Consider the following 15,000-nt stretch of genomic DNA (forward strand, 5'->3'; position numbering starts at 1 on the left):
TTTTTTTTCTCTCTTGTTCCGGCTTCCTTCAATGCTGGTTTTTAGATGTATAAGAGATGTAGGTCAATAGGAAACCAATACCTACAGCCACACCACCCTGAACAAGCCTGATCTTGGAAGCTAAGCAGAGCCGGGCCTGGTTAGTACTTGGATGCAAGACCACCTGGGGATACCAGGTGCTGTAGGCCCTTTTTTTTTTCTCTCTTGTTCCGACTTCCTTCAATGCTGGTTTTGAGATGTATAAGAGATGTAGGTCAATAGTAAACCAATACCTACAGCCACACCACCCTGAACAAGCCCAATCTCATCTGATCTTGGAAGCTAAGCAGGGCTGGGCCTGGTTAGTACTTGGATGGGAGACCACCTGGAAATACCAGGTGCTGTAGGCTCTTGTTCCAGCCTCCTTCAATGCTGGTTTTGAGATGTATAAGAGATGTAGGTCAATAGGAAACCAATACCTACAGCCACACCACCCTGAACAAGCCCAATCTCGTCTGATCTTGGAAGCTAAGCAGAGCCAGGCTTGGTTAGTACTTGGATGGGAGACCACCTGGGAATACCAGGTGCTGTAGGCCTTTTTTTCTTCTCTCTTGTTCCGGCTTCCTTCAATGCTGGTTTCTAGATGTATAAGAGATGTAGGTCAATAGGAAAACAATACCTACAGCCACACCACCCTGAACAAGCCCAATCTCGTCTGATCTTGGAAGCTAAGCAGGGCTGGGCCTGGTTAGTACTTGGATGTGAGACCACCTGGGAATACCAGGTGCTGTAGGCCTTTTTTTCTTCTCTCTTGTTCCGGCTTCCTTCAATGCTGGTTTCTAGATGTATAAGTGATGTAGGTCAATAGGAAAACAATACCTACAGCCACACCACCCTGAACAAGCCCAATCTCGTCTGATCTTGGAAGCTAAGCAGAGCCGGGCCTGGTTAGTACTTGGATGGGAGACCACCTGGGAATACCAGGTGCTGTAGGCCTTTTTTTCTTCTCTCTTGTTCCGGCTTCCTTCAATGCTGTTTTCTAGATGTATAAGAGATGTAGGTCAATAGAAAAACAATACCTACAGCCACACCACCCTGAACAAGCCTGATCTTGGAAGCTAAGCAGAGCCAGGCCTGGTTAGTACTTGGATGCGAGACCACCTGGGGATTCCAGGTGCTGTAGGCCCTTTTTTTTTTCTCTCTTGTTCCGACTTCCTTCAATGCTGGTTTTGAGATGTATAAGAGATGTAGGTCAATAGGAAACCAATACCTACAGCCACACCACCCTGAACAAGCCCAATCTCATCTGATCTTGGAAGCTAAGCAGGGCTGGGCCTGGTTAGTACTTGGATGTGAGACCACCTGGAAATACCAGGTGCTGTAGGCTTTTTTTTTTCTCTCTTGTTCCGGCCTCCTTCAATGCTGGTTTTGAGATGTATAAGAGATGTAGGTCAATAGGAAAACAATACCTACAGCCACACCACCCTGAACAAGCCCAATCTCATCTGATCTTGAAAGCTAAGCAGGGATGGGCCTGGTTAGTACTTGGATGGGAGACCACCTGGGAATACCAGGTTCTGTAGGCCTTTTTTTCTTCTCTCTTGTTCCGGCTTCCTTCAATGCTGGTTTCTAGATGTATAAGAGATGTAGGTCAATAGGGAAACAATACCTACAGCCACACCACCCTGAACAAGCCCAATCTCGTCTGATCTTGGAAGCTAAGCAGGGACGGGCCTGGTTAGTACTTGGATGGGAGACCACCTGGGAATACCAGGTGCTGTGGCCATTTTTTTTTCTCTCTTGTTCCGGCTTCCTTCAATGCTGGTTTTGAGATAATAAGAGATGTAGGTCAATAGGAAACCAAAACCTACAGCTACACATCTCTAAACAAGCCCAATCTTGTCTGATCTTGGAAGCTAAGCAGGGCCAAACCTGGTTAGTACTTGGATGGGAGAACACCTGGGAATACCAGGTGCTGTAGGCTTTTTTTTTTTCTCTCTTGTTCCGGCTTCCTTCAATGCTGGTTTTTAGATGTATAAGAGATGTAGGTCAATAGGAGACCAATACATACAGCCACACCACCCTGAACAAGCCTGCTCTTGGAAGCTAAGCAGAGCCGGGGTTGGTTAGTACTTGGATGGGAGACCACCTGGGAGTACCAGGTGCTGTAAGCCTTTTTTTCTTCTCTCTTGTTCCGGCTTCCTTCAATGCTGGATTCTAGATGTATAAGAGATGTAGGTCAATAGGAAAAAAATACCTACAACCACACCACCCTGAACAAGCCCGATCTCATCTGATCTTGGAAGCTAAGCAGGGCCAGGCCTGGTTAGTACTTGGATGGGAGACCACCTGGGAATACCAGGTGCTGTAGGCCTTTTTTTTTCTCTCTTGTTCCGGCTTCCTTCAATGCTGGTTTTGAGATTATAAGAGATGTAGGTCAATACAAAACCAATACCTACAGCTACACATCTCTGAACAAGCCCAATCTCGTTTGATCTTGGAAGCTAAGCAGAGCCGGGCCTGGTTAGTACTTGGATGGGAGACCACCTGGGAATACCAGGTGCTGTAGGCCTTTTTTTCTTCTCTCTTGTTCCGGCTTCCTTCAATGCTGGTTTCTAGATGTATAAGAGATGTAGGTCAAGGGAAAAACAATACCTACAGCCACACCACCCTGAACAAGCCCAATCTCATCTGATCTTCGAAGCTAAGCAGGGCCGGACCTGGTTAGTACTTTGATGGGAGACCACCTGGGAATACCAGATGCTGTAGGCCTTTTTTTTTTCTCTCTTGTTCCGGCTTCCTTCAATGCTGGTTTTGAGATGTAGGTCAATAGGAAACCAATAACTACAGCCACACCACCCTGAACAAGCCCAATCTCGTCTGATCTTGGAAGCGAAGCAGGGAGGGGCCTGGTTAGTACTTGGATGGGAGACCACCTGGCAATACCAGCTGCTGTAGGCCTTTTTTTTTTATCTCTCTTGTTCCGGCTTCCTTCAATGCTGGTTTTGAGATTATAAGAGATGCAGGTCAATAGGACCCAATACCTACAGCTACACATCTCTGAACAAGCCCAATCTCGTTTGGTCTTGGAAGCTAAGCAGGGCCGGACCTGGTTAGTACTTTGATGGGAGAACACCTGGGAATACCAGGTGCTGTAGGCCTTTTTTTTTTCTCTCTTGTTCCGGCTTCCTTCAATGCTGGTTTTAAGATGTATAAGAGATGTAGGTCAATAGGAAACCATACCTACAACCACTCCACCTTGAACAAGCACAATCTCGTCTGATCTTGAAAGATAAGCAGCACCGGGCCTAGTTAGTACTTGAATGGGAGACCACCTAGGAATACCAGGTGTTGTAGGCCATTTTTTTTCCTCTCTTGTTCCGGCTTCCTTCAATGCTTATTTTGAGATGTATAAGTGATGTAGGTCATTAGGAAAACAATACCTACAGCCACACCACCCTGAATAAACCCAATCTCATCTGATCTTGGAAGCTAAGCAGGGCTTGGCCTGGTTAGTATTTGGATAGGAGACCACCTGGGAATACCAGGTGCTGTAGGCCTTTTTTTTTTCTCTCTTGTTCTGGCTTCCTTCAATGCTGGTTTTGAGATGTATAAGAGATGTAGTTCATTAAGACACCAATACCTACAACCACTCCACTTTGAACAAGCACAATCTCGTCTGATCTTGGAAGCTAAGCAGTGCCAGGCCTGGTTAGTACTTGGATGGGAGACCACCTGGGAATACCAGGTGCTGTATGCCTTTTTTTTTCTCTCTTGTTCTGGCTTCCTTCAATGCTGGTTTTGAGATGTATAAGAGATGTAGTTCATTAGGAACCCAATACCTACAGCCACACCACCCTGAATAAACCCAATCTCATCTGATCTTGGAAGCTAAGCAGGGCTTGGCCTGGTTAGTATTTGGATAGGAGACCACCTGGGAATACAAGGTGCTGTAATCCCTTTTTTTTTCTCTCTTGTTCCGGCTTCCTTCAATGCTGGTTTTGAGATTATAAGAGATGTAGGTCAATAGTTAACCAATACCTACAGCCACACATCTCTGAACAAGCCCAATCTCGTTTGATCTTGGAAGCTAAGCAGGGCCGTACCTGATTAGTACTTTGATGGGAGACCACCGGGGAATACCAGGTGCTGTAGGCCTTTTTTTTTTCTCTCTTGTTCCGGCTTCCTTCAATGCTGGTTTTGAGATGTATAAGAGATGTAGGTCAATAGGAAACCAATACCTACAGCCACTCCACCCTGAACAAGCCAATCTCGTCTGATCTTGGAAGCTAAGCAGGGCCAGGCCTGGTTAGTACTTGGATGGGAGACCACCTGGAAATACCAGATGCTGTAGGCTTTTTTTTTTCTCTCTTGTTCCGGCCTCCTTCAATGCTGGTTTTGAGATGTATAAGAGATGTAGGTCAATAGGAAACCAATACCTACAGCCACACCACCCTGAACAAGCCCAATCTCTTCTGATCTTGAAAGCTAAGCAGGTCCAGGCCTGGTTAGTACTTTTTTTTTCTCTCTTGTTCCGGCCTCCTTCAATGCTGGTTTTGAGATGTATAAGAGATGTAGGTCAATACAAAAACAATACCTACAGCCACACCACCCTGAACAAGCCCAATCTCGTCTGATCTTGGAAGCTAAGCAGGGACAGGCCTGGTTAGTACTTGCATGGGAGACCACCTGGGAATACCAGGTGCTGTAGGCCTTTTTTTTTTCTCTCTTGTTCCGGCTTCCTTCAATGCTGGTTTTGAGATTATAAGAGATGTAGGTCAATAGGAAACCAAAACCTACAGCTACACATCTCTAAACAAGCCCAATCTCGTTTGATCTTGGAAGCTAAGCAGGGCCAGGCCTGGTTAGTACTTGGATGGGAGACCACCTGGGAATACCAGGTGCTGTAGGCTTTTTTTTTTTCTCTCTTGTTCCGGCTTCCTTCAATGCTGGTTTTTAGATGTATAAGAGATGTAGGTCAATAGGAAACCAATACCTACAGCCACACCACCCTGAACAAGCCTGATCTTGGAAGCTAAGCAGAGCCGGGCCTGGTTAGTACTTGGATGCAAGACCACCTGGGGATACCAGGTGCTGTAGGCCCTTTTTTTTTTCTCTCTTGTTCCGACTTCCTTCAATGCTGGTTTTGAGATGTATAAGAGATGTAGGTCAATAGTAAACCAATACCTACAGCCACACCACCCTGAACAAGCCCAATCTCATCTGATCTTGGAAGCTAAGCAGGGCTGGGCCTGGTTAGTACTTGGATGGGAGACCACCTGGAAATACCAGGTGCTGTAGGCTCTTGTTTTTCTCTCTTGTTCCGGCCTCCTTCAATGCTGGTTTTGAGATGTATAAGAGATGTAGGTCAATAGGAAACCAATACCTACAGCCACACCACCCTGAACAAGCCCAATCTCGTCTGATCTTGGAAGCTAAGCAGAGCCAGGCTTGGTTAGTACTTGGATGGGAGACCACCTGGGAATACCAGGTGCTGTAGGCCTTTTTTTCTTCTCTCTTGTTCCGGCTTCCTTCAATGCTGGTTTCTAGATGTATAAGAGATGTAGGTCAATAGGAAAACAATACCTACAGCCACACCACCCTGAACAAGCCCAATCTCGTCTGATCTTGGAAGCTAAGCAGGGCTGGGCCTGGTTAGTACTTGGCTGTGAGACCACCTGGGAATACCAGGTGCTGTAGGCCTTTTTTTCTTCTCTCTTGTTCCGGCTTCCTTCAATGCTGGTTTCTAGATGTATAAGAGATGTAGGTCAATAGGGAAACAATACCTACAGCCACACCACCCTGAACAAGCCCAATCTCGTCTGATCTTGGAAGCTAAGCAGGGACGGGCCTGGTTAGTACTTGGATGGGAGACCACCTGGGAATACCAGGTGCTGTGGCCATTTTTTTTTCTCTCTTGTTCCGGCTTCCTTCAATGCTGGTTTTGAGATAATAAGAGATGTAGGTCAATAGGAAACCAAAACCTACAGCTACACATCTCTAAACAAGCCCAATCTTGTCTGATCTTGGAAGCTAAGCAGGGCCAAGCCTGGTTAGTACTTGGATGGGAGAACACCTGGGAATACCAGGTGCTGTAGGCTTTTTTTTTTTCTCTCTTGTTCCGGCTTCTTTCAATGCTGGTTTTTAGATGTATAAGAGATGTAGGTCAATAGGAAACCAATACATACAGCCACACCACCCTGAACAAGCCTGCTCTTGGAAGCTAAGCAGAGCCGGGGTTGGTTAGTACTTGGATGGGAGACCACCTGGGAATACCAGGTGCTGTAAGCCTTTTTTTCTTCTCTCTTGTTCCGGCTTCCTTCAATGCTGGATTCTAGATGTATAAGAGATGTAGGTCAATAGGAAAAAAATACCTACAGCCACACCACCCTGAACAAGCCCGATCTCATCTGATCTTGGAAGCTAAGCAGGGCCAGGCCTGGTTAGTACTTGGATGGGAGACCACCTGGGAATACCAGGTGCTGTAGGCCTTTTTTTTTCTCTCTTGTTCCGGCTTCCTTCAATGCTGGTTTTGAGATTATAAGAGATGTAGGTCAATACAAAACCAATACCTACAGCTACACATCTCTGAACAAGCCCAATCTCGTTTGATCTTGGAAGCTAAGCAGAGCCGGGCCTGGTTAGTACTTGGATGGGAGACCACCTGGGAATACCAGGTGCTGTAGGCCTTTTTTTCTTCTCTCTTGTTCCGGCTTCCTTCAATGCTGGTTTCTAGATGTATAAGAGATGTAGGTCAATGGAAAAACAATACCTACAGCCACACCACCCTGAACAAGCCCAATCTCATCTGATCTTCGAAGCTAAGCAGGGACGGGCCTGGTTAGTACTTGGATGGGAGACCACCTGGGAATACCAGGTGCTGTAGGCCTTTTTTTTTCTCTCTTGTTCCGGCTTCCTTCAATGCTGGTTTTGAGATTATAAGAGATGTAGGTCAATACAAAACCAATAACTACAGCTACACATCTCTGAACAATCCCAATCTCGTTTGAACTTGGAAGCTAAGCAGGGCCGGACCTGGTTAGTACTTTGATGGGAGACCACCGGGGAATACCAGGTGCTGTAGGCCTTTTTTTTTTCTCTCCTTTTCCGGCTTCCTTCAATGCTGGTTTTGAGATGTATAAGAGATGTAGGTCAATAGGAAACCAATACCTACAGCCACACCACCCTGAACAAGCCCAATCTCGTCTGATCTTGGAAGCTAAGCAGGGCCGGGCCTGGTTAGTACTTGGATGGGAGACCACCTGGCAATACCAGCTGCTGTAGGCCTTTTTTTTTATCTCTCTTGTTCCGGCTTCCTTCAATGCTGGTTTTGAGATGTATAAGAGATGTAGGTCAATAGTAAACCGATACCTACAACCACTCCACCTTGAACAAGCACAATCTCGTCTGATCTTTTCAAGATAAGCAGCGCCAGGCCTAGTTAGTACTTGAATGGGAGACCACCTGGGAATACCAGGTGCTGTAGGCCTTTTTTTTCCCTCTCTTGTTTCGGCTTCCTTCAATGCTTATTTTGAGATGTATAAGTGATGTAGGTCATTAGGAAACCAATACCTACAGCCACACCACCCTGAATAAACCCAATCTCATCTGATCTTGGAAGCTAAGCAGGGCTTGGCCTGGTTAGTATTTGGATAGGAGACCACCTGGGAATACCAGGTGCCGTAGGCCTTTTTTTTTTCTCTCTTGTTCTGGCTTCCTTCAATGCTGGTTTTGAGATGTATAAGAGATGTAGTTCATTAAGAAACCAATACCTACAACCACTCCACTTTGAACAAGCACAATCTCGTCTGATCTTGGAAGCTAAGCAGTGCCAGGCCTGGTTAGTACTTGGATGGGAGACCACCTGGGAATACCAGGTGCTGTATGCCTTTTTTTTTCTCTCTTGTTCTGGCTTCCTTCAATGCTGGTTTTGAGATTATAAGAGATGTAGGTCAATACAAAACCAATACCTACAGCTACACATCTCTGAACAAGCCCAATCTCGTTTGATCTTGGAAGCTAAGCAGAGCCGGGCCTGGTTAGTACTTGGATGGGAGACCACCTGGGAATACCAGGTGCTGTAGGCCTTTTTTTCTTCTCTCTTGTTCCGGCTTCCTTCAATGCTGGTTTCTAGATGTATAAGAGATGTAGGTCAATACAAAAACAATACCTACAGCCACACCACCCTGAACAAGCCCAATCTCATCTGATCTTCGAAGCTAAGCAGGGACGGGCCTGGTTAGTACTTGGATGGGAGACCACCTGGGAATACCAGGTGCTGTAGGCCTTTTTTTTTCTCTCTTGTTCCGGCTTCCTTCAATGCTGGTTTTGAGATTATAAGAGATGCAGGTCAATACAAAACCAATAACTACAGCTACACATCTCTGAACAATCCCAATCTCGTTTGAACTTGGAAGCTAAGCAGGGCCGGACCTGGTTAGTACTTTGATGGGTGACCACCTGGGAATACCAGGTGCTGTAGGCCTTTTTTTTTTCTCTCCTTTTCCGGCTTCCTTCAATGCTGGTTTTGAGATGTATAAGAGATGTAGGTCAATAGGAAACCAATACCTACAGCCACACCACCCTGAACAAGCCCAATCTCGTCTGATCTTGGAAGCTAAGCAGGGCCGGGCCTGGTTAGTACTTGGATGGGAGACCACCTGGCAATACCAGCTGCTGTAGGCCTTTTTTTTTATCTCTCTTGTTCCGGCTTCCTTCAATGCTGGTTTTGAGATGTATAAGAGATGTAGGTCAATAGGAAACCGATACCTACAACCACTCCACCTTGAACAAGCACAATCTCGTCTGATCTTTTCAAGATAAGCAGCGCCGGGCCTAGTTAGTACTTGAATGGGAGACCACCTGGGAATACCAGGTGCTGTAGGCCTTTTTTTTTCCCTCTCTTGTTTCGGCTTCCTTCAATGCTTATTTTGAGATGTATAAGTGATGTAGGTCATTAGGAAACCAATACCTACAGCCACACCACCCTGAATAAACCCAATCTCATCTGATCTTGGAAGCTAAGCAGGGCTTGGCCTGGTTAGTATTTGGATAGGAGACCACCTGGGAATACCAGGTGCCGTAGGCCTTTTTTTTCTCTCTCTTGTTCTGGCTTCCTTCAATGCTGGTTTTGAGATGTATAAGAGATGTAGTTCATTAAGAAACCAATAGCTACAACCACTCCACTTTGAACAAGCACAATCTCGTCTGATCTTGGAAGCTAAGCAGTGCCAGGCCTGGTTAGTACTTGGATGGGAGACCACCTGGGAATACCAGGTGCTGTATGCCTTTTTTTTTTCTCTCTTGTTCTGGCTTCCTTCAATGCTGGTTTTGAGATGTATAAGAGATGTAGTTCATTAGGAACCCAATACCTACAGCCACACCACCCTGAATAAACCCAATCTCATCTGATCTTGGAAGCTAAGCAGGGCTTGGCCTGGTTAGTATTTGGATAGGAGACCACCTGGGAATACAAGGTGCTGTAATCCTTTTTTTTTTCTCTCTTGTTCCGGCTTCCTTCAATGCTGGTTTTGAGATTATAAGAGATGTAGGTCAATAATTAACCAATACCTACAGCCACACATCTCTGAACAAGCCCAATCTCGTTTGATCTTGGAAGCTAAGCAGGGCCGTACCTGATTAGTACTTTGATGGGAGACCACCGGGGAATACCAGGTGCTGTAGGCCTTTTTTTTTTCTCTCTTGTTCCGGCTTCCTTCAATGCTGGTTTTGAGATGTATAAGAGATGTAGGTCAATAGGAAACCAATACCTACAGCCACTCCACCCTGAACAAGCCAATCTCGTCTGATCTTGGAAGCTAAGCAGGGCCAGGCCTGGTTAGTACTTGGATGGGAGACCACCTGGAAATACCAGATGCTGTAGGCTTTTTTTTTTCTCTCTTGTTCCGGCCTCCTTCAATGCTGGTTTTGAGATGTATAAGAGATGTAGGTCAATAGGAAACCAATACCTACAGCCACACCACCCTGAACAAGCCCAATCTCTTCTGATCTTGAAAGCTAAGCAGGTCCAGGCCTGGTTAGTACTTTTTTTTTCTCTCTTGTTTTGGCCTCCTTCAATGCTGGTTTTGAGATGTATAAGTGATGTAGGTCAATACAAAAACAATACCTACAGCCACACCACCCTGAACAAGCCCAATCTCATCTGATCTTGGAAGCTAAGCAGGGACAGGCCTGGTTAGTACTTGGATGGGAGACCACCTGGGAATACCAGGTGCTGTAGGCCTTTTTTTTTCTCTCTTGTTCCGGCTTCCTTCAATGCTGGTTTTGAGATTATAAGAGATGTAGGTCAATACAAAACCAATAACTACAGCTACACATCTCTGAACAATCCCAATCTCGTTTGAACTTGGAAGCTAAGCAGGGCCGGACCTGGTTAGTACTTTGATGGGAGACCACCTGGGAATACCAGGTGCTGTAGGCCTTTTTTTTTCTCTCTTGTTCCGGCTTCCTTCAATGCTGGTTTTGAGATGTATAAGAGATGTAGGTCAATAGGAAACCAATACCTACAGCCACACCACCCTGAACAAGCCCAATCTCGTCTGATCTTGGAAGCTAAGCAGGGGCCGGGCCTGGTTAGTACTTGGATGGGAGACCCACCTGGCAATACCAGCTGCTGTAGGCCTTTTTTTTTTATCTCTCTTGTTCCGGCTTCCTTCAATGCTGGTTTTGAGATGTATAAGAGATGTAGGTCAATAGGAAACCGATACCTACAACCACTCCACCTTGAACAAGCACAATCTCGTCTGATCTTGGAAGCTAAGCAGGGCTGAGCCTGGTTAGTACTTGGATGGGAGACCACCTGGAAATACCAGGTGCTGTAGGCATTTTTTTTCTCTCTTGTTCCGGCCTCCTTCAATGCTGGTTTTGAGATGTATAAGAGATGTAGGTCATTAGGAAGCCAATACCTACAGCCCCACCACCCTGAACAAGCCCAATCTCGTCTGATCTTGGAAGCTAAGCAGAGCCGGGTCTGGTTAGTACTTGGATGGGAGACCACCTGGGAATACCAGGTGCTGTAGGCCTTTTTTTCTTCTCTCTTGTTCCGGCTTCCTTCAATGCTGGTTTCTAGATGTATAAGAGATGTAGGTCAATAGGAAAACAATACCTACAGCCACACCACCCTGAACAAGCCCAATCTCGTCTGATCTTGGAAGCTAAGCAGGGACGGGCCTGGTTAGTACTTGGATGGGAGACCACCTGGGAATACCAGGTGCTGTAGGACTTTTTTTCTTCTCTCTTGTTCCGGCTTCCTTCAATGCTAGTTTCTAGATGTATAAGAGATGTAGGTCAAGAGGATAACAATACCTACAGCCACACCACCCTGAACAAGCCCAATCTCGTCTGATCTTGGAAGCTAAACAGGACTGGGCCTGGTTAGTACTTGGATGGGAGACCACCTGGAAATACCAGGTGCTGTAGGCTTTTTTTTTTCTCTCTTGTTCCGGCCTACTTCAATGCTGGTTTTGAGATGTATAAGAGATGTAGGTTAATAAGAAACCAATACCTACAGCCACACCACCCTGAACAAGCCCAATCTCGTCTGATCTTGGAAGCTAAGCAGAGCCGGGCCTGGTTAGTACTTGGATGGGAGACCACCTGGGAATACCAGGTGCTGTAGGCCTTTTTTTCTTCTCTCTTGTTCCGGCTTCCTTCAATGCTGGTTTTTAGATGTATAAGAGATGTAGGTCAATAGGAAAACAATACCTACAGCCACACCACCCTGAACAAGCCCAATCTCGTCTGATCTTGGAAGCTAAGCAGGGACGGACCTGGTTAGTACTTGGATGGGAGACCACCTGGGAATACCAGGTGCTGTAGGCCTTTTTTTTTTCTCTCTTGTTCCGGCTTCCTTCAATGCTGGTTTTGAGATTATAAGAGATGTAGGTCAATAGGAAACCAAAACCTACAGCTACACATCTCTAAACAAGCCCAATCTTGTTTGATCTTGGAAGCTAAGCAGGGTCAGGCCTGGTTAGTACTTGGATGGGAGACCACCTGGGAATACCAGGTGCTGTAGGCTTTTTTTTTTTCTCTCTTGTTCCGGCTTCCTTCAATGCTGGTTTTGAGATGTATAAGAGATGTAGGTCAAAAGGAAACCAATACCTACAGCCACACCACCCTGAACAAGCCTGATCTTGGAAGCTAATCAGGGCTGGGCCTGGTTAGTACTTGGATGGGAGACCACCTGGAAATACCAGGTGCTGTAGGCTTTTTTTTTTCTCTCTTGTTCCGGCCTCCTTCAATGCTGGTTTTGAGATGTATAAGAGATGTAGGTCAATAGGAAACCAATACCTACAGCCACACCACCCTGAACAAGCCCAATCTCGTCTGATCTTGGAAGCTAAGCAGAGCCGGGCCTGGTTAGTACTTGGATGGGAGACCACCTGGGAATACCAGGTGCTGTAGGCCTTTTTTTCTTCTCTCTTGTTCCGGCTTCCTTCAATGCTGGTTTCTAGATGTATAAGAGATGTAGGTCAATAGGAAAACAATACCTACAGCCACACCACCCTGAACAAGCCCAATCTCATCTGATCTTGGAAGCTAAGCAGGGACGGGCCTGGTTAGTACTTGGATGGGAGACCACCTGGGAATACCAGGTGCTGTAGGCCTTTTTTTCTTCTCTCTTGTTCCGGCTACCTTCAATGCTGGTTTCTAGATGTATAAGAGATGTAGGTCAATAGGAAATCAATACCTACAGCCACACCACCCTGAACAAGCCCAATCTCGTCTGATCTTGGAAGCTAAGCAGGGCTGGGCCTGGTTAGTACTTGGATGGGAGACCACCTGGAAATACCAGGTGCTGTAGGCATTTTTTTTCTCTCTTGTTCCGGCCTCCTTCAATGCTGGTTTTGAGATGTATAAGAGATGTAGGTCATTTTTAAAGCCAATACCTACAGCCCCACCAACCTGAACAAGCCCAATCTCGTCTGATCTTGGAAGCTAAGCAGAGCCGGGTCTGGTTAGTACTTGGATGGGAGACCACCTGGGAATACCAGGTGCTGTAGGCCTTTTTTTCTTCTCTCTTGTTCCGGCTTCCTTCAATGCTGGTTTCTAGATGTATAAGAGATGTAGGTCAATAGGAAAACAATACCTACAGCCACACCACCCTGAACAAGCCCAATCTCGTCTGATCTTGGAAGCTAAGCAGGGACGGGCCTGGTTAGTACTTGGATGGGAGACCACCTGGGAATACCAGGTGCTGTAGGGCTTTTTTTCTTCTCTCTTGTTCCGGCTTCCTTCAATGCTAGTTTCTAGATGTATAAGAGATGTAGGTCAATAGGAAAACAATACCTACAGCCACACCACCCTGAACAAGCCCAATCTCGTCTGTTCTTGGAAGCTAAGCAGGACTGGGCCTGGTTAGTACTTGGATGGGAGACCACCTGGAAATACCAGGTGCTGTAGGCTTTTTTTTTTCTCTCTTGTTCCGGCCTCCTTCAATGCTGGTTTTGAGATGTATAAGAGATGTAGGTTAATAGGAAACCAATACCTACAGCCACACCACCCTGAACAAGCCCAATCTCGTCTGATCTTGGAAACTAAGCAGAGCCAGGCCTGGTTAGTACTTGGATGGGAGACCACCTGGGAATACCAGGTGCTGTAGGCCTTTTTTTCTTCTCTCTTGTTCCGGCTTCCTTCAATGCTGGTTTCTAGATGTATAAGAGATGTAGGTCAATAGGAAAACAATACCTACAGCCACACCACCCTGAACAAGCCCAATCTCATCTGATCTTGGAAGCTAAGCAGGGACGGGCCTGGTTAGTACTTGGATGGGAGACCACCTGGGAATACCAGGTGCTGTAGGCCTTTTTTTCTTCTCTCTTGTTCCGGCTTCCTTCAATGCTGGTTTCTAGATGTATAAGAGATGTAGGTCAATAGGAAATCAATACCTACAGCCACACCACCCTGAACAAGCCCAATCTCGTCTGATCTTGGAAGCTAAGCAGGGCTGGGCCTGGTTAGTACTTGGATGGGAGACCACCTGGAAATACCAGGTGATGTAGGCTTTTTTTTTTCTCTCTTGTTCCGGCCTCCTTCAATGCTGGTTTTGAGATGTATAAGAGATGTAGGTCAATAGGAAACCAATACCTACAGCCACACCACCCTGAACAAGCCCAATCTCGTCAGATCTTGGAAGCTAAGCAGAGCCGGGCCTGGTTAGTACTTGGATGGGAGACCACCTGGGAATACCAGGTGCTGTAGGCCTTTTTTTCTTCTCTCTTGTTCCGGCTTCCTTCAATGCTGGTTTCTAGATGTATAAGAGATGTAGGTCAATAGGAAAACAATACCTACAGCCACACCACCCTGAACAAGCCCAATCTCGTCTGATCTTGGAAGCTAAGCAGGGCTGGGCCTGGTTAGTACTTTGATGGGAGACCACCTGGAAATACGAGGTGCTGTAGGCTTTTTTTTTTCTCTCTTGTTCCGGCCTCCTTCAATGCTGGTTTTCAGATGTATAAGAGATGTAGGTCAATAGGCAAACAATACCTACAGCCACACCACCCTGAACAAGCCCAATCTCGTCTGATCTTGGAAGCTAAGCAGAGCTGGGCCTGGTTAGTACTTGGATGGGAGACCACCTGGGAATACCAGGTGCTGTAGGCCTTTTTTTCTTCTCTCTTGTTCCGGCTTCCTTCAATGCTGTTTTCTAGATGTATAAGAGATGTAGGTCAATAGGAAAACAATACCTGCAGCCACACCACCCTGAACAAGCCCAATCTCATCTGATCTTGGAAGCTAAGCAGGGACGGGCCTGGTTAGTACTTGGATGGGAGACCACCTGGGAATACCAGGTGCTGTAGGCCTTTTTTTCTTCTCTCTTGTTCCGGCTACCTTCAATGCTGGTTTCTAGATGTATAAGAGATGTAGGTCAATAGGAAATCAACACCTACAGCCACACCACCCTGAACAAGCCCAATCTCGTCTGATCTTGGAAGCTAAGCAGGGCTGAGCCTGGTTAGTACTTGGATGGGAGACCACCTGGAAATACCAGGTGCTGTA

General features: G+C 46.3%; 21 non-coding genes and 45 pseudogenes across 21 annotated transcripts; all 66 read left to right on the plus strand.

Annotated features, from left to right (window-relative positions):
• The first annotated feature begins 270 nt into the window (after positions 1 to 270).
• Positions 271 to 389, plus strand: LOC142110593 (5S ribosomal RNA). Its single transcript, XR_012680541.1, has one exon. It is a non-coding gene; the product is annotated as a 5S ribosomal RNA (ribosomal RNA).
• Positions 390 to 456: 67 nt separating this feature from the next.
• On the plus strand, positions 457 to 575 carry LOC142109910 (5S ribosomal RNA; annotated as a pseudogene).
• An 81-nt stretch (positions 576 to 656) lies between these two features.
• Positions 657 to 775, plus strand: LOC142110833 (5S ribosomal RNA). The gene has a single exon (XR_012680768.1). It is a non-coding gene; the product is annotated as a 5S ribosomal RNA (ribosomal RNA).
• Positions 776 to 856: 81 nt separating this feature from the next.
• Positions 857 to 975, plus strand: LOC142110706 (5S ribosomal RNA). The gene has a single exon (XR_012680645.1). It is a non-coding gene; the product is annotated as a 5S ribosomal RNA (ribosomal RNA).
• Positions 976 to 1,247: 272 nt separating this feature from the next.
• LOC142109711 (5S ribosomal RNA) lies at positions 1,248 to 1,366 on the plus strand (annotated as a pseudogene).
• Positions 1,367 to 1,446: 80 nt separating this feature from the next.
• LOC142110929 (5S ribosomal RNA) lies at positions 1,447 to 1,565 on the plus strand. Its single transcript, XR_012680858.1, has one exon. It is a non-coding gene; the product is annotated as a 5S ribosomal RNA (ribosomal RNA).
• An 81-nt stretch (positions 1,566 to 1,646) lies between these two features.
• LOC142109730 (5S ribosomal RNA) lies at positions 1,647 to 1,765 on the plus strand (annotated as a pseudogene).
• A 469-nt stretch (positions 1,766 to 2,234) lies between these two features.
• LOC142109690 (5S ribosomal RNA) lies at positions 2,235 to 2,353 on the plus strand (annotated as a pseudogene).
• Positions 2,354 to 2,432: 79 nt separating this feature from the next.
• LOC142109893 (5S ribosomal RNA) lies at positions 2,433 to 2,551 on the plus strand (annotated as a pseudogene).
• Positions 2,552 to 2,632: 81 nt separating this feature from the next.
• LOC142110005 (5S ribosomal RNA) lies at positions 2,633 to 2,751 on the plus strand (annotated as a pseudogene).
• A 70-nt stretch (positions 2,752 to 2,821) lies between these two features.
• On the plus strand, positions 2,822 to 2,940 carry LOC142110354 (5S ribosomal RNA; annotated as a pseudogene).
• An 81-nt stretch (positions 2,941 to 3,021) lies between these two features.
• LOC142110468 (5S ribosomal RNA) lies at positions 3,022 to 3,140 on the plus strand (annotated as a pseudogene).
• An 80-nt stretch (positions 3,141 to 3,220) lies between these two features.
• Positions 3,221 to 3,339, plus strand: LOC142110537 (5S ribosomal RNA; annotated as a pseudogene).
• An 81-nt stretch (positions 3,340 to 3,420) lies between these two features.
• On the plus strand, positions 3,421 to 3,539 carry LOC142109764 (5S ribosomal RNA; annotated as a pseudogene).
• Positions 3,540 to 3,620: 81 nt separating this feature from the next.
• Positions 3,621 to 3,739, plus strand: LOC142110445 (5S ribosomal RNA; annotated as a pseudogene).
• An 80-nt stretch (positions 3,740 to 3,819) lies between these two features.
• On the plus strand, positions 3,820 to 3,938 carry LOC142110368 (5S ribosomal RNA; annotated as a pseudogene).
• An 80-nt stretch (positions 3,939 to 4,018) lies between these two features.
• LOC142110426 (5S ribosomal RNA) lies at positions 4,019 to 4,137 on the plus strand (annotated as a pseudogene).
• An 81-nt stretch (positions 4,138 to 4,218) lies between these two features.
• LOC142110477 (5S ribosomal RNA) lies at positions 4,219 to 4,336 on the plus strand (annotated as a pseudogene).
• Positions 4,337 to 4,574: 238 nt separating this feature from the next.
• LOC142109706 (5S ribosomal RNA) lies at positions 4,575 to 4,693 on the plus strand (annotated as a pseudogene).
• An 80-nt stretch (positions 4,694 to 4,773) lies between these two features.
• LOC142110175 (5S ribosomal RNA) lies at positions 4,774 to 4,892 on the plus strand (annotated as a pseudogene).
• A 272-nt stretch (positions 4,893 to 5,164) lies between these two features.
• On the plus strand, positions 5,165 to 5,283 carry LOC142110599 (5S ribosomal RNA). Its single transcript, XR_012680542.1, has one exon. It is a non-coding gene; the product is annotated as a 5S ribosomal RNA (ribosomal RNA).
• Positions 5,284 to 5,363: 80 nt separating this feature from the next.
• LOC142109911 (5S ribosomal RNA) lies at positions 5,364 to 5,482 on the plus strand (annotated as a pseudogene).
• An 81-nt stretch (positions 5,483 to 5,563) lies between these two features.
• Positions 5,564 to 5,682, plus strand: LOC142110955 (5S ribosomal RNA). The gene has a single exon (XR_012680883.1). It is a non-coding gene; the product is annotated as a 5S ribosomal RNA (ribosomal RNA).
• Positions 5,683 to 5,763: 81 nt separating this feature from the next.
• Positions 5,764 to 5,882, plus strand: LOC142109731 (5S ribosomal RNA; annotated as a pseudogene).
• Positions 5,883 to 5,961: 79 nt separating this feature from the next.
• Positions 5,962 to 6,080, plus strand: LOC142110578 (5S ribosomal RNA; annotated as a pseudogene).
• A 271-nt stretch (positions 6,081 to 6,351) lies between these two features.
• Positions 6,352 to 6,470, plus strand: LOC142110796 (5S ribosomal RNA). The gene has a single exon (XR_012680732.1). It is a non-coding gene; the product is annotated as a 5S ribosomal RNA (ribosomal RNA).
• A 79-nt stretch (positions 6,471 to 6,549) lies between these two features.
• Positions 6,550 to 6,668, plus strand: LOC142109894 (5S ribosomal RNA; annotated as a pseudogene).
• Positions 6,669 to 6,749: 81 nt separating this feature from the next.
• On the plus strand, positions 6,750 to 6,868 carry LOC142110827 (5S ribosomal RNA). The gene has a single exon (XR_012680762.1). It is a non-coding gene; the product is annotated as a 5S ribosomal RNA (ribosomal RNA).
• A 79-nt stretch (positions 6,869 to 6,947) lies between these two features.
• Positions 6,948 to 7,066, plus strand: LOC142110330 (5S ribosomal RNA; annotated as a pseudogene).
• Positions 7,067 to 7,147: 81 nt separating this feature from the next.
• LOC142110032 (5S ribosomal RNA) lies at positions 7,148 to 7,266 on the plus strand (annotated as a pseudogene).
• Positions 7,267 to 7,549: 283 nt separating this feature from the next.
• Positions 7,550 to 7,668, plus strand: LOC142109980 (5S ribosomal RNA; annotated as a pseudogene).
• An 81-nt stretch (positions 7,669 to 7,749) lies between these two features.
• Positions 7,750 to 7,868, plus strand: LOC142110446 (5S ribosomal RNA; annotated as a pseudogene).
• Positions 7,869 to 7,947: 79 nt separating this feature from the next.
• LOC142109895 (5S ribosomal RNA) lies at positions 7,948 to 8,066 on the plus strand (annotated as a pseudogene).
• Positions 8,067 to 8,147: 81 nt separating this feature from the next.
• Positions 8,148 to 8,266, plus strand: LOC142110828 (5S ribosomal RNA). Its single transcript, XR_012680763.1, has one exon. It is a non-coding gene; the product is annotated as a 5S ribosomal RNA (ribosomal RNA).
• Positions 8,267 to 8,345: 79 nt separating this feature from the next.
• On the plus strand, positions 8,346 to 8,464 carry LOC142110180 (5S ribosomal RNA; annotated as a pseudogene).
• An 81-nt stretch (positions 8,465 to 8,545) lies between these two features.
• LOC142110033 (5S ribosomal RNA) lies at positions 8,546 to 8,664 on the plus strand (annotated as a pseudogene).
• Positions 8,665 to 8,948: 284 nt separating this feature from the next.
• Positions 8,949 to 9,067, plus strand: LOC142109982 (5S ribosomal RNA; annotated as a pseudogene).
• Positions 9,068 to 9,148: 81 nt separating this feature from the next.
• LOC142110520 (5S ribosomal RNA) lies at positions 9,149 to 9,267 on the plus strand (annotated as a pseudogene).
• Positions 9,268 to 9,348: 81 nt separating this feature from the next.
• On the plus strand, positions 9,349 to 9,467 carry LOC142110370 (5S ribosomal RNA; annotated as a pseudogene).
• An 80-nt stretch (positions 9,468 to 9,547) lies between these two features.
• LOC142110427 (5S ribosomal RNA) lies at positions 9,548 to 9,666 on the plus strand (annotated as a pseudogene).
• Positions 9,667 to 9,747: 81 nt separating this feature from the next.
• LOC142110478 (5S ribosomal RNA) lies at positions 9,748 to 9,865 on the plus strand (annotated as a pseudogene).
• Positions 9,866 to 10,103: 238 nt separating this feature from the next.
• LOC142110755 (5S ribosomal RNA) lies at positions 10,104 to 10,222 on the plus strand. The gene has a single exon (XR_012680692.1). It is a non-coding gene; the product is annotated as a 5S ribosomal RNA (ribosomal RNA).
• A 79-nt stretch (positions 10,223 to 10,301) lies between these two features.
• Positions 10,302 to 10,420, plus strand: LOC142110211 (5S ribosomal RNA; annotated as a pseudogene).
• Positions 10,421 to 10,500: 80 nt separating this feature from the next.
• Positions 10,501 to 10,621, plus strand: LOC142110501 (5S ribosomal RNA; annotated as a pseudogene).
• An 83-nt stretch (positions 10,622 to 10,704) lies between these two features.
• LOC142110395 (5S ribosomal RNA) lies at positions 10,705 to 10,823 on the plus strand (annotated as a pseudogene).
• A 79-nt stretch (positions 10,824 to 10,902) lies between these two features.
• LOC142109906 (5S ribosomal RNA) lies at positions 10,903 to 11,021 on the plus strand (annotated as a pseudogene).
• An 81-nt stretch (positions 11,022 to 11,102) lies between these two features.
• Positions 11,103 to 11,221, plus strand: LOC142110324 (5S ribosomal RNA). Its single transcript, XR_012680512.1, has one exon. It is a non-coding gene; the product is annotated as a 5S ribosomal RNA (ribosomal RNA).
• An 81-nt stretch (positions 11,222 to 11,302) lies between these two features.
• LOC142109811 (5S ribosomal RNA) lies at positions 11,303 to 11,421 on the plus strand (annotated as a pseudogene).
• An 80-nt stretch (positions 11,422 to 11,501) lies between these two features.
• Positions 11,502 to 11,620, plus strand: LOC142110707 (5S ribosomal RNA). The gene has a single exon (XR_012680646.1). It is a non-coding gene; the product is annotated as a 5S ribosomal RNA (ribosomal RNA).
• An 81-nt stretch (positions 11,621 to 11,701) lies between these two features.
• Positions 11,702 to 11,820, plus strand: LOC142110644 (5S ribosomal RNA). The gene has a single exon (XR_012680584.1). It is a non-coding gene; the product is annotated as a 5S ribosomal RNA (ribosomal RNA).
• An 80-nt stretch (positions 11,821 to 11,900) lies between these two features.
• On the plus strand, positions 11,901 to 12,019 carry LOC142110306 (5S ribosomal RNA; annotated as a pseudogene).
• Positions 12,020 to 12,100: 81 nt separating this feature from the next.
• On the plus strand, positions 12,101 to 12,209 carry LOC142110523 (5S ribosomal RNA; annotated as a pseudogene).
• An 80-nt stretch (positions 12,210 to 12,289) lies between these two features.
• LOC142110708 (5S ribosomal RNA) lies at positions 12,290 to 12,408 on the plus strand. The gene has a single exon (XR_012680647.1). It is a non-coding gene; the product is annotated as a 5S ribosomal RNA (ribosomal RNA).
• Positions 12,409 to 12,489: 81 nt separating this feature from the next.
• On the plus strand, positions 12,490 to 12,608 carry LOC142110860 (5S ribosomal RNA). Its single transcript, XR_012680793.1, has one exon. It is a non-coding gene; the product is annotated as a 5S ribosomal RNA (ribosomal RNA).
• Positions 12,609 to 12,689: 81 nt separating this feature from the next.
• On the plus strand, positions 12,690 to 12,808 carry LOC142110767 (5S ribosomal RNA). Its single transcript, XR_012680703.1, has one exon. It is a non-coding gene; the product is annotated as a 5S ribosomal RNA (ribosomal RNA).
• An 80-nt stretch (positions 12,809 to 12,888) lies between these two features.
• LOC142110155 (5S ribosomal RNA) lies at positions 12,889 to 13,007 on the plus strand (annotated as a pseudogene).
• An 81-nt stretch (positions 13,008 to 13,088) lies between these two features.
• LOC142110372 (5S ribosomal RNA) lies at positions 13,089 to 13,207 on the plus strand. The gene has a single exon (XR_012680519.1). It is a non-coding gene; the product is annotated as a 5S ribosomal RNA (ribosomal RNA).
• Positions 13,208 to 13,288: 81 nt separating this feature from the next.
• On the plus strand, positions 13,289 to 13,407 carry LOC142109938 (5S ribosomal RNA; annotated as a pseudogene).
• Positions 13,408 to 13,487: 80 nt separating this feature from the next.
• LOC142109815 (5S ribosomal RNA) lies at positions 13,488 to 13,606 on the plus strand (annotated as a pseudogene).
• An 81-nt stretch (positions 13,607 to 13,687) lies between these two features.
• LOC142110872 (5S ribosomal RNA) lies at positions 13,688 to 13,806 on the plus strand. The gene has a single exon (XR_012680804.1). It is a non-coding gene; the product is annotated as a 5S ribosomal RNA (ribosomal RNA).
• An 81-nt stretch (positions 13,807 to 13,887) lies between these two features.
• LOC142109686 (5S ribosomal RNA) lies at positions 13,888 to 14,006 on the plus strand (annotated as a pseudogene).
• An 80-nt stretch (positions 14,007 to 14,086) lies between these two features.
• LOC142110683 (5S ribosomal RNA) lies at positions 14,087 to 14,205 on the plus strand. Its single transcript, XR_012680623.1, has one exon. It is a non-coding gene; the product is annotated as a 5S ribosomal RNA (ribosomal RNA).
• An 81-nt stretch (positions 14,206 to 14,286) lies between these two features.
• LOC142109809 (5S ribosomal RNA) lies at positions 14,287 to 14,405 on the plus strand (annotated as a pseudogene).
• Positions 14,406 to 14,485: 80 nt separating this feature from the next.
• On the plus strand, positions 14,486 to 14,604 carry LOC142110622 (5S ribosomal RNA). The gene has a single exon (XR_012680563.1). It is a non-coding gene; the product is annotated as a 5S ribosomal RNA (ribosomal RNA).
• An 81-nt stretch (positions 14,605 to 14,685) lies between these two features.
• LOC142110360 (5S ribosomal RNA) lies at positions 14,686 to 14,804 on the plus strand. Its single transcript, XR_012680518.1, has one exon. It is a non-coding gene; the product is annotated as a 5S ribosomal RNA (ribosomal RNA).
• Positions 14,805 to 14,885: 81 nt separating this feature from the next.
• Positions 14,886 to 15,000, plus strand: part of LOC142109799 (5S ribosomal RNA) — a 119-nt pseudogene continuing 4 nt past the window's right edge.

The sequence above is a fragment of the Mixophyes fleayi genome (genome assembly GCF_038048845.1).
Source record: "Mixophyes fleayi isolate aMixFle1 chromosome 3 unlocalized genomic scaffold, aMixFle1.hap1 SUPER_3_unloc_1, whole genome shotgun sequence".
NCBI lineage: Eukaryota > Metazoa > Chordata > Amphibia > Anura > Limnodynastidae > Mixophyes > Mixophyes fleayi.